The sequence below is a fragment of the Piliocolobus tephrosceles genome, chromosome 9 (assembly GCF_002776525.5).
Source record: "Piliocolobus tephrosceles isolate RC106 chromosome 9, ASM277652v3, whole genome shotgun sequence".
Taxonomy (NCBI): Eukaryota; Metazoa; Chordata; class Mammalia; order Primates; family Cercopithecidae; genus Piliocolobus; species Piliocolobus tephrosceles.
In genome coordinates this window covers 86,853,026-86,866,078 of record NC_045442.1, presented here as the reverse complement: position 1 = coordinate 86,866,078, position 13,053 = coordinate 86,853,026, and the positions used below count along the sequence as shown (strand labels likewise).

General features: G+C 41.0%; 1 protein-coding gene and 1 pseudogene across 14 annotated transcripts in view; both read right to left on the bottom strand.

The window, feature by feature from the left end:
- LOC111529800 overlaps nt 1-13,053 on the bottom strand; it is a 712,005-nt pseudogene that overhangs the window by 343,358 nt on the left and 355,594 nt on the right. The gene's annotated exons all lie outside the window — the stretch shown is intronic.
- Nucleotides 1-13,053, bottom strand: part of MARCHF8 (membrane associated ring-CH-type finger 8) — a 148,404-nt gene that overhangs the window by 102,451 nt on the left and 32,900 nt on the right. For 4 of the 13 annotated variants that reach the window (XR_003306642.1, XR_003306643.1, XM_026446775.1 and 1 more), the window contains exon 2: nt 9,280-9,372. The exons of 4 other annotated variants lie outside the window; for them this stretch is intronic. The gene's annotated coding sequence lies outside the window, so the exon portion shown is untranslated. Of the gene's footprint in view, nt 1-9,279; nt 9,373-13,053 lie in introns of those variants that run through there. 5 more of the 13 variants (XM_023196756.2, XM_023196758.2, XM_023196762.2 and 2 more) reach the window with 2 other exon arrangements.

Sequence of the window (13,053 nt, the reverse complement as noted above, 5' to 3'; positions counted from 1 at the left end):
ATTTCATTTGCAACTCAAACTATTAAGCAACACTGTTTGTTCTCTGTCTCAAATCCTGATCAAGTACCCTAGTGGAGATTTGAAAATAACTAACAAAAATTCAGTATTTGTCAACCTGGTACAATTCATTTCAAATGGGAAGAAACCCATTGATCTTTAAATATCTGCAGCAGATTGACCACACTGCACTTAGTTGAAAATTGAAATGGAATTCAAATATAGCAGAATGTAGTCTAAGTATCTTTAAGAATAATTTTAAAAGGTGACAAGTATAAGTAGTTTAGAATTACTGATCAAAGCATTTTAAGACAGAGGAAAACTTAAGTTTCCTAAGTTATGGATGAGAAATTTCAACCTTTGAGTCAAAAACCCAATTGCTAGTGTTAGTGCGAGGTGACAATGTGCTAGCAGCCCTCACTCTCAGCGCCTCCTCCGCCTCCGGCCTCAGCTTCCACTCTGGCGGTGCTTGAGGAGCCCTTCAGTCCGCCACCGCACCTTGGGAGCCCCTCTCTGAGCTGGCTGAGGCCCGAGCCTCCTCCCTCTGCTTGCGGGTGTGGAGGGAGAAGCAGCGGGTGGGAAGGAAGGCTACAGCTGGGGACCGGTGTGAGTTCTGGCTGGGGCGGGGGCGGGCGCCGGCTCCGAGGGCCCCGCACACGGAGCTGCCAGCCAGCACCGCTGGCCCAGGGCAGTGAGAGGCTTAGCACCCAGGCCAGCAACTGCAGAGGTTGCGCCAGGTCCCCCATCGGTGCCGGCCAGCCATTTCTCCCCAGGCCCCAGGTGCCTTCCCACGGGGCAGGGCTCCAGACCTACGGTCTGCCATGTCTGTGCTCCTCCCCCTGCTGCGGTGGGCTCCCCTACAGGCACCGCCCCCTGCTCCAGGGCACCCGGTCCCATCCACAGCCCAAGGGCTGAGGAGTGCAGGTGTGGCTCAGGACTGGCGGGCAGCTCCCTCTGCAGCCCTGGTGCAGGATCCGCTGGGTGAAGCCAGCTGGGCTCCTGAACTGGATGGGGACTTGGAGAACTTTGATATCTAGCGGAAGGATGGTAAATATACCAATCAGCACTCTGTGTCTAGCTCAAGGTTTGTGAACACACCAGTTGGTACTCTGTATCTAGCTAACCTAGTGGAGACTTGGAGGACTAGCACTCTGTGACTCTGTTTAGCTCAAGGATTGTAAATATACCAATCAGCACTCTTGTGTCTAGCTCAGGGTTTGTGAATACACCAACTGGTACTCGGTATCTAGCTAACTAGCACTCTATGACTGTGTCTACCTCAAGGATTGTAAATGCACCAATCAGCACTCTATCAAAATGGACCAATCAGCTCTCTGTAAAATAGACCAATCAGCTCTCTGTAAAATGGCCCAATCAGCAGGATGTAGGTGGGGCCAGATAAGGGAATAATAGCAGGCTGCCCCAGCCAACCAGCTGCAACCCACTCAGGTCCCCTTCCACACTGTGGAAGCTTTGTTCTTTCGCTTTTTGCACTAGATCTTGCTGCTGCTCACCCTTTGGGTCCACGCTGCAGTTATGAGCCGTGACACTCACCGCGAAGGTCTGCAGCTTCACTCCTGAAGCCAGTGAGACCACGAACCCACCGGGAAGAACAAACAACTCCAGATGCGCTGCCTTTAAGAGCTATACCACCACAAAGGTCTGCAGCTTCACTCCTGACAGCGAGACCACGAACTCACCAGAAGGAAGAAGCTCCAGACACATCTGAATGTCTGAAGAAACAAACTCCGGACACACCATCTTTAAGAACTGTAACACTCACCACGAGGGTCCGCTTTCATTCTTGAAATCAGTGAGACCAAGAACTCACCAATTCCGGACACAATAGCAAGTTACAGAAGCTTGCTATCAGTCGAACGAGAGCCCAAATATGCTACTGCACTAGTATCACCTCAAAGCCTTCTTCCCTTCACTCACCCAGGAAAGAAGGCTCCCCCTGCCACATCACATCTCACCCTCTGTCTCACTATCACTTAACCACTGGGTAGCAAGGCTAGCCTTAAGCTATAAAGCTATAAAGACTGCTCTGCTCCTGCCTTTTACTGAAATGAAGACCAAAATTAAACTTGAAAGCTCTGAGAAATTTCGGGAAGATGACAGAGAAACACCACAAGGTCTCCGTATGTTACCCACTAAAAACAAATCTGATACAAATTTTGTTATGTGGGCTTGCCTGTTAAAACTATTAGCTTTAAAAACAATGAGTTCATTTTAAAATATAAAAATTAACTTTTGTTTTTGTTTTTGTTTTGAGAAAAGGAGTCTCTCTCTGTTGTCCAGGCTTGAGTGCAGTGGTGCGATCTTGGCTCACTGCAACCTCCACCTCCCTGGTTCAACCAATTGCCCTGCCTCAGCCTCCTGAGTAGCTGGGATTACAGGCGCACGCCACCACACCTGGCTAATTTTTTACATTTTTAATAGAGACGGGGTTTAGCCATGTTGGCCAGAGTGATCTCGAATTCCTGACCTCAGGCAATCTGCCCACCTCAGCCTTCCAAAGTGCTGAGATTACAGGCGTGAGCCACCGAGCCTGGCCATGAACTGAAATTTTTTAATGCAACAAGAATAAAGCAGGCCAGGAGTGGTGGCTCACACCTGTAATCCTGACACTTTAGGAAGCCAAGGTGAGTGAATCGCTTAAGCTCCAGGAGTTTGAGACCAGCCTGGGCCACATGGTGAGACCCCATCTCTACTAAAAATACAAAAAAATTTGCTGGGCATGGTGGTGCACGCCTGTGGTATCAGCTACTTGGGAGACAGGTGGGAGGATCACTTGAGCCCAGGGGACAGAGGTTGCAGTGAGCCAAGATCGTACAACTACACTCCAGCCTGGGCGACAGAGGGAGAACCTGTCTCAAAAAAAAAAAAAAAAAAGTAACTACCATAAAATATATATACAATTACCAAGAGTGAAGAAATCATAAGACAAATACATCCCACAGACTAAAGTTTACCCAGACACAAAAGACTGAAGTTTGTTAGTTTTTAACTCTCCTAGAGTAATTTAGAGCATTAGCAGGTGCAGTGGCTTGCACCTGTAGTCCCAGCTACTTGGGAAGCTGAGATGGGAGGACGACTTTAGGCCAGGAGTTCGAGACTGGCCTGGGCAACATAGTAAGACCTTGTCCCCCACCAAAAAAATTCAGATAATTACTAGAGGTAATAAAGGGTACAATAAATGTTAAAACAATAATCAAGAAGCAATGCTGAAGATAAGTGGAAAATAAAATCCAAAACATAAATGATTTAAACAGATAAAAGTATCTGAAGAAACTAAAAAGTATAAACATACTGCCTGTGAGTAATAATGCTGGAGGAAAAAACTAGATGAAAGCACTTGCAAATCGTAAGTACTTTACATGCATATTTCATTTAAATCTCACAGCAGTGCCAGGAGGGAGAGAAACAAAATTTTATCTCCCTTTCATGCATGGCTTAAAGAAATTAATCAACTTGCCCAAGTTTTCACAGCCATATTTCAAGGACTCTCAGCTGCTAGCATTTGCCTGATCTTACAGAAGGTGCCAACAAAAAAGTTTTATGCAACTAGACTGTAATTGCCCCTGACTAACCTGGGATTCCAAGGTGCCACTTTCAGAGATGTTAGAATGGATAAAAATGCACAACTTATGCTTGACTAAATATGATAGCGTGCAGCAACCTACCAGGTGAACCTAAAATATGTAGTGGTTTTGTTTTGTTTTTTTTAATTTCACAGTGGCACTGCTACGGGAAGGACTAAGATAAAACATGATATGTTCCTGTCTTTGTTGTAGTAAAGAAGAGTTATTATAATCCCTATGGATATAGAAGACAACATGGAATTCACATTTGAAGTATTAAAGAGTGACATGCCTTTTGCTGCCTTTTTTGTCTATACAGAGGGACACTTAACTAAAGCAATGGTTATATCTGCCTAAAATTTGGCAAAGATAATAAATTAGATATTTCAAAAGTGGGTTATTTTAAGGCACTAAGATATGCCTCAAGCAGTTAGGTTTAATTCATGGCAGATATTTAACTGTATCATTTTGAGTGCACTTACAAATTTGTATCACAAGCCACAGAAAAGAAACACTGCATTTAAAAACTATAGCCCATATCCTTATGTTCTTTCATCTTTATTCTAGTAGACTATGCGAGGTATTTCCAACACACAACCTCAGAGGTTGAAGCCAAGAAGAGTGACAGAATGAATTCAAGGTGTGCCAACAATGCTACCCAGTAGGAAGAAATTCCATAAAAACTGGGCCCCTAAGGAAAACAACAAAGCCTAAAGCTGGAAGTCTTGTCCAAATGCAAGTGCTTGGCTAAGAGAGAGCTGTCAGGCTGTAGACTGAAAGGCAGCATATGTAATTTAGAATCCCCAGACTAACAGAGACCACAGCTGCGTGAGAGTGAGATGCTAATGTGGGGCAGGCAGGACTCAGCTCCAGACAGTGCATGCTATCGGGACTCCTTCCATGACTTGGGAAGACCTCAGTACAACCACTCTGGCAGGTATGTGAATTAGGTAAACAAGGTGTGATTACTGGGAAAAGGGCCTGGACTAATGCCTGGGCTTTCTGAAAGATTTTGCATCTCAGGGAAATTATGGAATAGCCATAATATTTCCTTGGTAATAGAATACAAAAATACTGAAAACACTCAAAGTTAAGAAAAGGGAAAAGAGAAGATTTGTTAGGGTTCTTTTAGCATTTCACTTCTGAGAAACAGAAGTATGAGTCTAACTGCCTTTGGAGTTGAAAAACACCTTCAATCCATCAAGCACAGAAATAGTCTGCCTTTGGCTAGGTGCGGTGGCTCATGCCTATAATCTTCGGGAGGCCGAGGCAGGTGGATCACCTGAGGTCAGGAGTTCGTGTGACCAGCCTGTCCAACATGGTGAAACCCTGTCTCTACTAAAAATACAAAAATTAGCCGAGCATGGGGGTGGGCGCCTGTAATCCCAGCTACTCAGGAGGCTGAGGAAAGAGAATTACTTGAACCTGGGAAGTGGAGGTTGCAGTGACCCAAGATCATGCCATTGCACTCCAGCCTGGGTGACAAGAGCAAGACTCCATCTCAAAAAAAAAAAAAAAAAAAAAAGAGAGAAAGAAGGAAAGAAAAAAAGAAAAAGAAAAGAAATAGTCTACCTTCTCGAACTCCTACAAGAGCTCCTCAGTGCTTGCCCTGCAGAGAACAGTGTCTGATCCCTATAGATAAGGAAAGGGAAGGAGAGGTCAAGGCTCCAGCAGTCCAGAGTTCTCCCTGGGTATTCACCACACTATTAGAGAAGAAAGCTATTTACTTTTCTGCCTCCCTCCTTGAAGGTTCAGTAATGAAGCCATGATTAGAACTGGAGGCATGGATTCCAGCCACTTATCAAAAGATGTTCCATTTTCTCTTGCTATGTAACAAACTACCCAAAACTTTGTTGCTTGAACATCCATGATTTCCTATTTCTCGTAATTCCATGGATTGGCTAGGCAGCTCTTCTGCTGCCCTTACCTGACTTACATAGGCTGCTTCGCTGGGTTCAGCAGGGAAGGCAGGGCCTTCTCCATGTGGCCTTTTCTTCTAGGCTTTTTCACATTGTGGCAGCAGCATCCCAAGACAGTTCACCCACTACACATGGTGCCCCTGCTTACACTGTGTCCGCTGATGTCCCATTCAAGTCACATGATTGAGACCAAAGTCAAGAAGGGGGAAAAGAGACTCTACCACTTGATGGGTGCTGTGGTTTGAATGTGTCCTCCAAGTTCATGTATTGGAAACTTAATCCCCAATGCAACAGTGTTGACGGGTGGGACTTGTAAGAGGTGATTAGGCCATGAGGGCTCTGCCCTCACTAATGGATTAATGCTGTTATTGAGGAAGTAGGTTAGTCATCATGGGAGTGGGTTCCTAATAGAAGAATTAGTTCAGCCTCCTTCCCTTCTCTCCATCCCATAAACGTGCTCTCTTGCCCATCTGCCTTCCACCATGGGATGATGCAGCAAGAAAGCCCTCACCAGATGTGAGCCCCTCACCTTGGACTTCCTAGGCTGCAGAAATGTAAGAACTAAATCTCTATACTTTCTTAATTACCCCGTCTCAGGTACTCTGTTACAGCAGCACAATGCGGACTAAGACAATGGGAGAAACAAGTGAAGTCACACTGTAAACAGGCAGAGCTGGGAGTGGTGCGGGTGGGGGGGTGGTGATTCATTAGGAGCCATTTTGTAACAATTTACCACATACTGTTTTCCCTACTTTTGCCTCTGATAATAATAGTTTTTATCAGTAGAATTTTTTTTCAGGCGTTTTCATACCTATTATATATTCAGAGTTAATTATGATCCTTATAATATGGGGAAAAAGGTGCTCAACTCTTATTTCTACTACAGAATAACATTAATAAATAGATCCAAAAATATTCCCAAGGTTTAGAGACTAGAATTCCTTCTAGCAATCCATACCTCTTGAAGATCTTATGTTCCTTAACAAACACATGGATCTTGTGAAGCATCTTTAGTAGGCTGACAGAGGAAGAAACTGTGGCCAAAGTTTATAATAGAAAAATCGAAGGCAATTATACTCCATTTGAAGTGCTTCCTGCAGAAAGAATTCTCAGTATGCCACTGTACAACGCAGCATATAAAGACAATGGCATACACTGCTCTGCACCAGCCAGCTGTCATCTCAGGCAGGAACAAGCATATTCTCTACATACTGCAGTAAACCAGAAAAACCAGAACAGGATTTGCCTCACTACTCACCTTATCCCCTGACCATCCGATATGTCTGCCCAGGTAGGACAAATCTTCTAAAGGACCCCCGTACATGCCATGGTCAAACTTACCCTTGTTCATTCTGTCCCACCTTCTTGGGATGTTCTTCCCTCTTTGCCTATCAGGCCCAAAATTCTCTGGCCTTCAGACCATACCTCAAAGTATCTCTTCTCTACAAGCAAAACACGTTCCCCTTTCCCTTCCTTACTACCCATAGCACTTACCCAATTTCTTTACAGGTGGACATTAATCATATAAAAACAGTCTTTCAATATAAGTGGTGGTTAATTTCACATGTCAACTTGACTAAGCCACGATATCCAAATATTTGGTCAAACATTACTCTGAATGTTTCTGTGAAGGTATTTTTTAGATAAGATTAACATTTAAATTGGTAGACTTTTTTTTAAGGCAGGACAGGATTTATTCCCATTTTACAGACAAAGAAACACTCAGAGAGGTCAAGTGATCCACCTGCTCTAGGTCTCAAGTCAATACATGACTCAGCTGAAATTTCCTCTCCTAGATGTATACACAATGGGAGTAATGCCAGACCTGGTTCTCAAAACAGATATGTACAAGAAAACTGTTTTAGTCTAATTCTTCTGACAACTGGAAAGTAAATATTCACCAGGCCCTGTGCACATAATATTACCATAAGTCAGAAGTCTGTTATTAGGAGCATAAAACCATGGTGCAGATTGGGAGTGGGAAGATACACAGAAACGATACCAAGAGTTTCTGTCAACTGCCCATGGTTTGAGTTCAACATTTTTTTAAGAGATGCAATTTTTTTTTTTTTTAGGAGATGGGGTTTCACTATGTTGCCCAGGCTGGACTTGAACTCCTAGGCTCAAGTGATCCTTTTGCCTCAGCCTCCCAAGTGTCTGGGACTATAGGTGCCTGTCACCACACCCAGCTTCTAAATTGGTAGATTCTGAGTAAAACATCCTGCTTTCCATAATGTGGGTGGGCCTCAACCAATCAGTTGAAGGCCTTAATATAAAAACGACTGACCTCCCCCAGAAGAGGGAATTCTGCCAGCAGACTGCCTTCAGTCTTCAACTTCAGAATCAACTCTTCCCTGAGCCTCCAGCCTGCCAGCCCACCCTACAGATTTTAGACTTGTCAGTCTCCACAATCATATGAATCAATTCCTTAAAACAAGTATCTCTCTCCCGATCTCTATCTATCTATCTATATATACAGGTATATCTGTACACACACACACAAACACACACACACACAGACACACACACCCTATTGGTTTTGCTTCCTTGGAGAACTCTGACTGACACAATGTATCACACAGTTTAGGTCATTCCTTGCAGGGTATAAAGCCTGGCCTACTTAAAAGGCTATATGCTCCCTGGACTGTTGCATATTTTTTAGCAATCCCTGCAGTCTTCTGTACCATCATGTTTCTTTAGTATTCCCTAAGGTGTTCCATACAGAGCAGGGGTAAAATATTCCAGGAACTTTAATTTGTGCTTCCTTATGACTAAACCTTGTATCCTTCCAGTTTCCTAACCTTTCTGCACCACTGACTGTGATATGTATATATACTAAAGAAGCTGAAAGAAAGAAAAGGAATACTGCTCCCATTTTCCCACGGTGAAATCCCAAAGGTGGTTAATGTCTATTAAAAACTAGTAGTTTTATCACTAACTGGCACAGGTGGTAGAATGTTTAAAAAAAAAAAAAAACTACAAACTATTATTTGCTTTATGATCCTGGAATCCATTCTTTTTAATTTTCTCCACCTAGAAAACACCTTTTAATGAAAAAACTATAATAAAAGCCAAAAAAAGTTGTAGTCGATCATCAAAATAATAACCCAAGACCAAATTTAAAGTAATATAAATGTAAATCAGGAAATGGTTTTTAAAGTCAGCTACCACATCTTAGAGATTTTCACTTTATTTTAAATCCCTTTGGGAAGACCTAGAAAATTTCATTCATTTATCCTAAGCAAACAAATGGATAAGCATGTATTTTCATAGTCTGACCCAAACAATGAATTGGTTCATCCATCATTTTCCAAGCATCTTCTAAGTGCCAGGCTCCTACTAGGAACTGGAAAATTTTAGAAGTGAACTGGTGCTATCGTTCCTCCCTTAAAATATATTAGTGAATGCCCAGAAAATAAAGAATGCTCACATTTACTAAGCTACTCTCTTACAATGTGCATATTTCTGCTACTACCAGTTGTGTACATTATCAAAAACCTATTGTTTAATCTCCAAACCTGTTTATGTCAGTTGTACTCATTCTGCAATGGTATAAATGAATACTATATAAACTGATCACAAATGGACAAAAATGTGGTTACAAAAGTAAGAAGCTACTACTTCTATAAAACCTAAGTTGAATACTTTGGAAAGCATCCACACAGGCATATTACTTTCCTTAAAATTTTTTGACAAATTGATTATATATAAAACAATTATAAAAGACTAGAAAACAATTCTAAAATACCAGAATTCTGGCCAGGTGCAGTGGCTCATACCTGTAATCCCAGTGCTTTGGGAAGCTGAGGCAGAAGGATCACTTCAGGCCAGGAGTTTGAGACCAGTCTGAGCAACACAGCAAGACCCCATCTCTACAAAAAAAAATTTTTAATTAAAAAAAAAAAGATAGAATTCTATACTCCAATTGCTTCAAACGTTCCTGAAGTCTTAAACAGAGTGAAACTAGAAAACACAAAAGCTACTCTATAAATGTGGCTTTTAACAATAATACAGAACTGAGAGGACCCCATAATACTCAAAGAAAGATTACTACCCTAGATTACAAGACTGGCCTTTTGCATCCTCCACTATTCCCAGAAAAATCCATCAGTAGCAGTAACATTACACTTGAATACCTCCTGAAGTCAAGTTGTTTTATTTAAAACTGAAATATCCCTCTAAAAAACAACAACAACAAAATTAAGTATGTACGTACAAGGTATTCACTGCAGCACTGTTTCTAACAGCAAGACACTAAAGACAATCCAAATGTCCATTAATATGGGACTGACAATAAACTATGGTAAATTCACACAATGAAACAGAAAAAAGGCATAATGAATGCCCCTATATACTTCTATGGAGTAATCAGCAGGAAATAATAGGAAGACAAAAAAGCAAGAAGAAAATTATGTGTAGTGTGCTACCATTCACCTAAGATGGGATTAGGAGGCAGAAACTATATGTGTGTGCACATGCATGGATGTGTACACACACACACACACTCTTGCTCATATGTTTTAAATGGAATGTAGGGAAGAAAAATAGAGGGAACCACAATCAGAGCTAGACTTTTCTGATTCTGCCTTGTTTTACACATTTAGCTCTGCAACCATGTACATGTTTTCCACAATTACTTGTTTAAAAAATAATTGAAAAACTATCATCTCTAAAATTCAAGAGCAATATGAAATGAACCTAAATATTTATTAAATCAGTGGTACAATCATACAAAAAGGAATTATTTCAAATGACTTAAAATAGTTTTACCAGACATCCCTAGAGGAATCTATCCTAAAAATGAAAAGAATTTGGGAAAGTGCTTTTAATTCTTAAACTATTTTCAGTAATCATATTGTTAGTAGTAACACTGATAAGTAATGGTATCAGTATGATTAAGAACCAAAATTTTTAGCATGAGACAAATATAAAATTAAAGAAATTCAACAAAATCATCTATTCCTAAGTTTATACTGGAAAAATCAGTATGAAACTCATAAAATATTTTACCTTAAAAACAACGTATTTCCTAGCCCCATCCTCTGAAAAGACCTAGAAGTAACAACCAATCTGTAGTTTCCAGACTGTGGTCACTAAATATAATTTCCCTGTGAAAGGAACCAGGGCTGGTTGAAGAAAGGGATAATTCCAGATCTATGGCTGTTAATGTACAAGATGAACCTGGACATCTTGTCACACAAGAAAGCAAGAAGCCATCAGAGGCACTCATGCCAAAATGACCCAGGAGCTAATGTAAAGGCACTCCCGTTGGCCAAAGAAGGGACAATTTGGGCCAGGTGCAGTGGCTCATGCCTGTAATCTCAGCTCTTTGGGAGGCCAAGGCAGGTGGATTACCTGAGGTCAGGAATTCGAGACCAGCCCGACCAAAATGGAGAAATCCCATCTCTAGTAAAAATACAAAATTAGGGCCGGGTGTGGTGGCCCATGCCTGTAATCTCAGTACTCTGGAAGGCCAAGGTGGGCGGATTGTCTGAGGTCAGGCATTCAAGACCAGCCTGGCCAACGTGATGAAACCCCGTATCTATTAAAAATACAAAAATTAGCCAGGCGTGGTGGTGTGCGCCTGTTGTCCCAGCTACTTGGGAGGCTGAGGCAAGAGAATCGCTTGAACCCAGAGGTGGAGGCTGCAGTGAGCCGAGATTACGCCACTGCATTCCAATCTGGGCAACAGAGTAAGACTCTGTCTCAAAAAAAAAAAAATACAAAATACAAAATTACGTGGGCATGGTAGTGCATGCCTGTAATCCCAGCTACTCAGGAAGCTGAGGGAGAAGAATTGATTGAAGTTGGAAGGTAGAGGTTGCAGTGAGCTGAGATCATGCCATTGCACTCCAGTGTGGGCAACAAGAACGAAATTCGGTCTCAAAAAAAAAAAAAAAAACGGGACCATTTAAATTCACATGTTGATGGGACTTGATCACTCACACCTGTAATCTCAGTACTTTGGGAGGAAGAGGTGGGAAAATCTCTTGAGGCCAGAAGTGTAAGACCAGCCTGGGCAACATAGTGAGATTCCATCTCTCCTAAAATTATTTCTTTTTTAATTAGCTGTGTTTGGTGGTGCATGCCTGTGGTCCCAGCTACTTGGGAGGCTGAGGCAGGAGGATCACTTGAGCCCAGGAGGTTGAGGCTGCAATGAGTCATGATTACACCACTGCACTCCAGCATGAGGGACATTGCAAGACCCTATGTCAAAAAAAAGAAAAAGAAAAGAGTATCTGTTTATAATGATATTTTTTTAAATAAAGGAAAAAACACTGGCCATTTTTGGAAATGCTAGGGACCCTCCAAGAGTTATAAGTAAAGAGAAAGAGTCACTCATTTAACCTGACTTCCCTGTATAAGTTATACCTCTGGGTAACTGAATAGTTTGTAAAAAGAAACTTCTCTATAGTAGTATTCCAGCAAATAAATGAAAAAGAAATGATGAAATTAGAATTGTAACATCTTGCATGCCCATGATTAAATAATGGATCCAAGTGAAGAATAAGTGGTCACTACTGTTTCAAAGCAAAAAAGTCATTCCGCAAAATTCATATATAACAGTATAAGCAAGTGCACAAGATAAACGACATGATTTTTTCAGTAAATAACATTTCAAGAACAAAGAAAATAAACCTATAGCTTAAAAGATATTAAAGAAAATCTATCAACTGAATGTAATGTGTAGATCTTGTTTAGATCCTGATGCAAAAATCACAGTGCACACAAACACACATACAAAATTGTGAAATAACTCTGGGATGATAGTGGTATTGTGTGATTTGTTCTAAGAAAAACAGCCCTTATCTTTCAGTGAAAGTACTAACATATTTACAGATAAAATGAAAAGAACAAGAATGTACCCTCAAAAATGGACTGGGAGAGGAATATAAAGAAACAAGAGGCTATGAGTGGATGCCAGCTGGTGCCAGGCACAAGGCGATTCACTGTATTCCTCCTTTACTTCTGTGTATGTTTTAAATTCTCCATAATAAAAGTTTTGAAACTTTGATGTATGTCTGTATGCTTTAATAATAAAATGTTAATGGCATACAAAATTTTTCAGGATTTCCTGCTTTAAGTTCAAATGGCTTCTCCAGTTCTTTCCGCAAGAGGCATCTGGGGGTCATGTCCCTTATTTCTCTGAATTATCAACTAAAAGCACAGGGCCTGCTACACAGGAAGTGCTCAATAAATGTTAAATGAATGAATTCTGTTTGCTACACTTCTCTGCTCTGCTAAACTTTCCAAAATCCTAATCTATTGATCCAATTTGTAGTAAAGGATGAGTAAATAGAACCAAATATTAAAAAGATAAAAAATCCAAAACCCTGTACTTACGCTTTTAAGTCTATGCACCATTAAAAAATGCTTGTTTTTTCTTGTGGTAAAAAATACAATACATAAAATTTATCAAATTAACTATTTGTAAGTGTACAGCATTCAATATTGTGAGACAGATATCCAGAATTTTTTTTCATCTTGCAAAACTAAAACTATAACCATTAAACAACAAAAGGTGCTTATTCTTTTTTTTTTTTTTTTTGAGA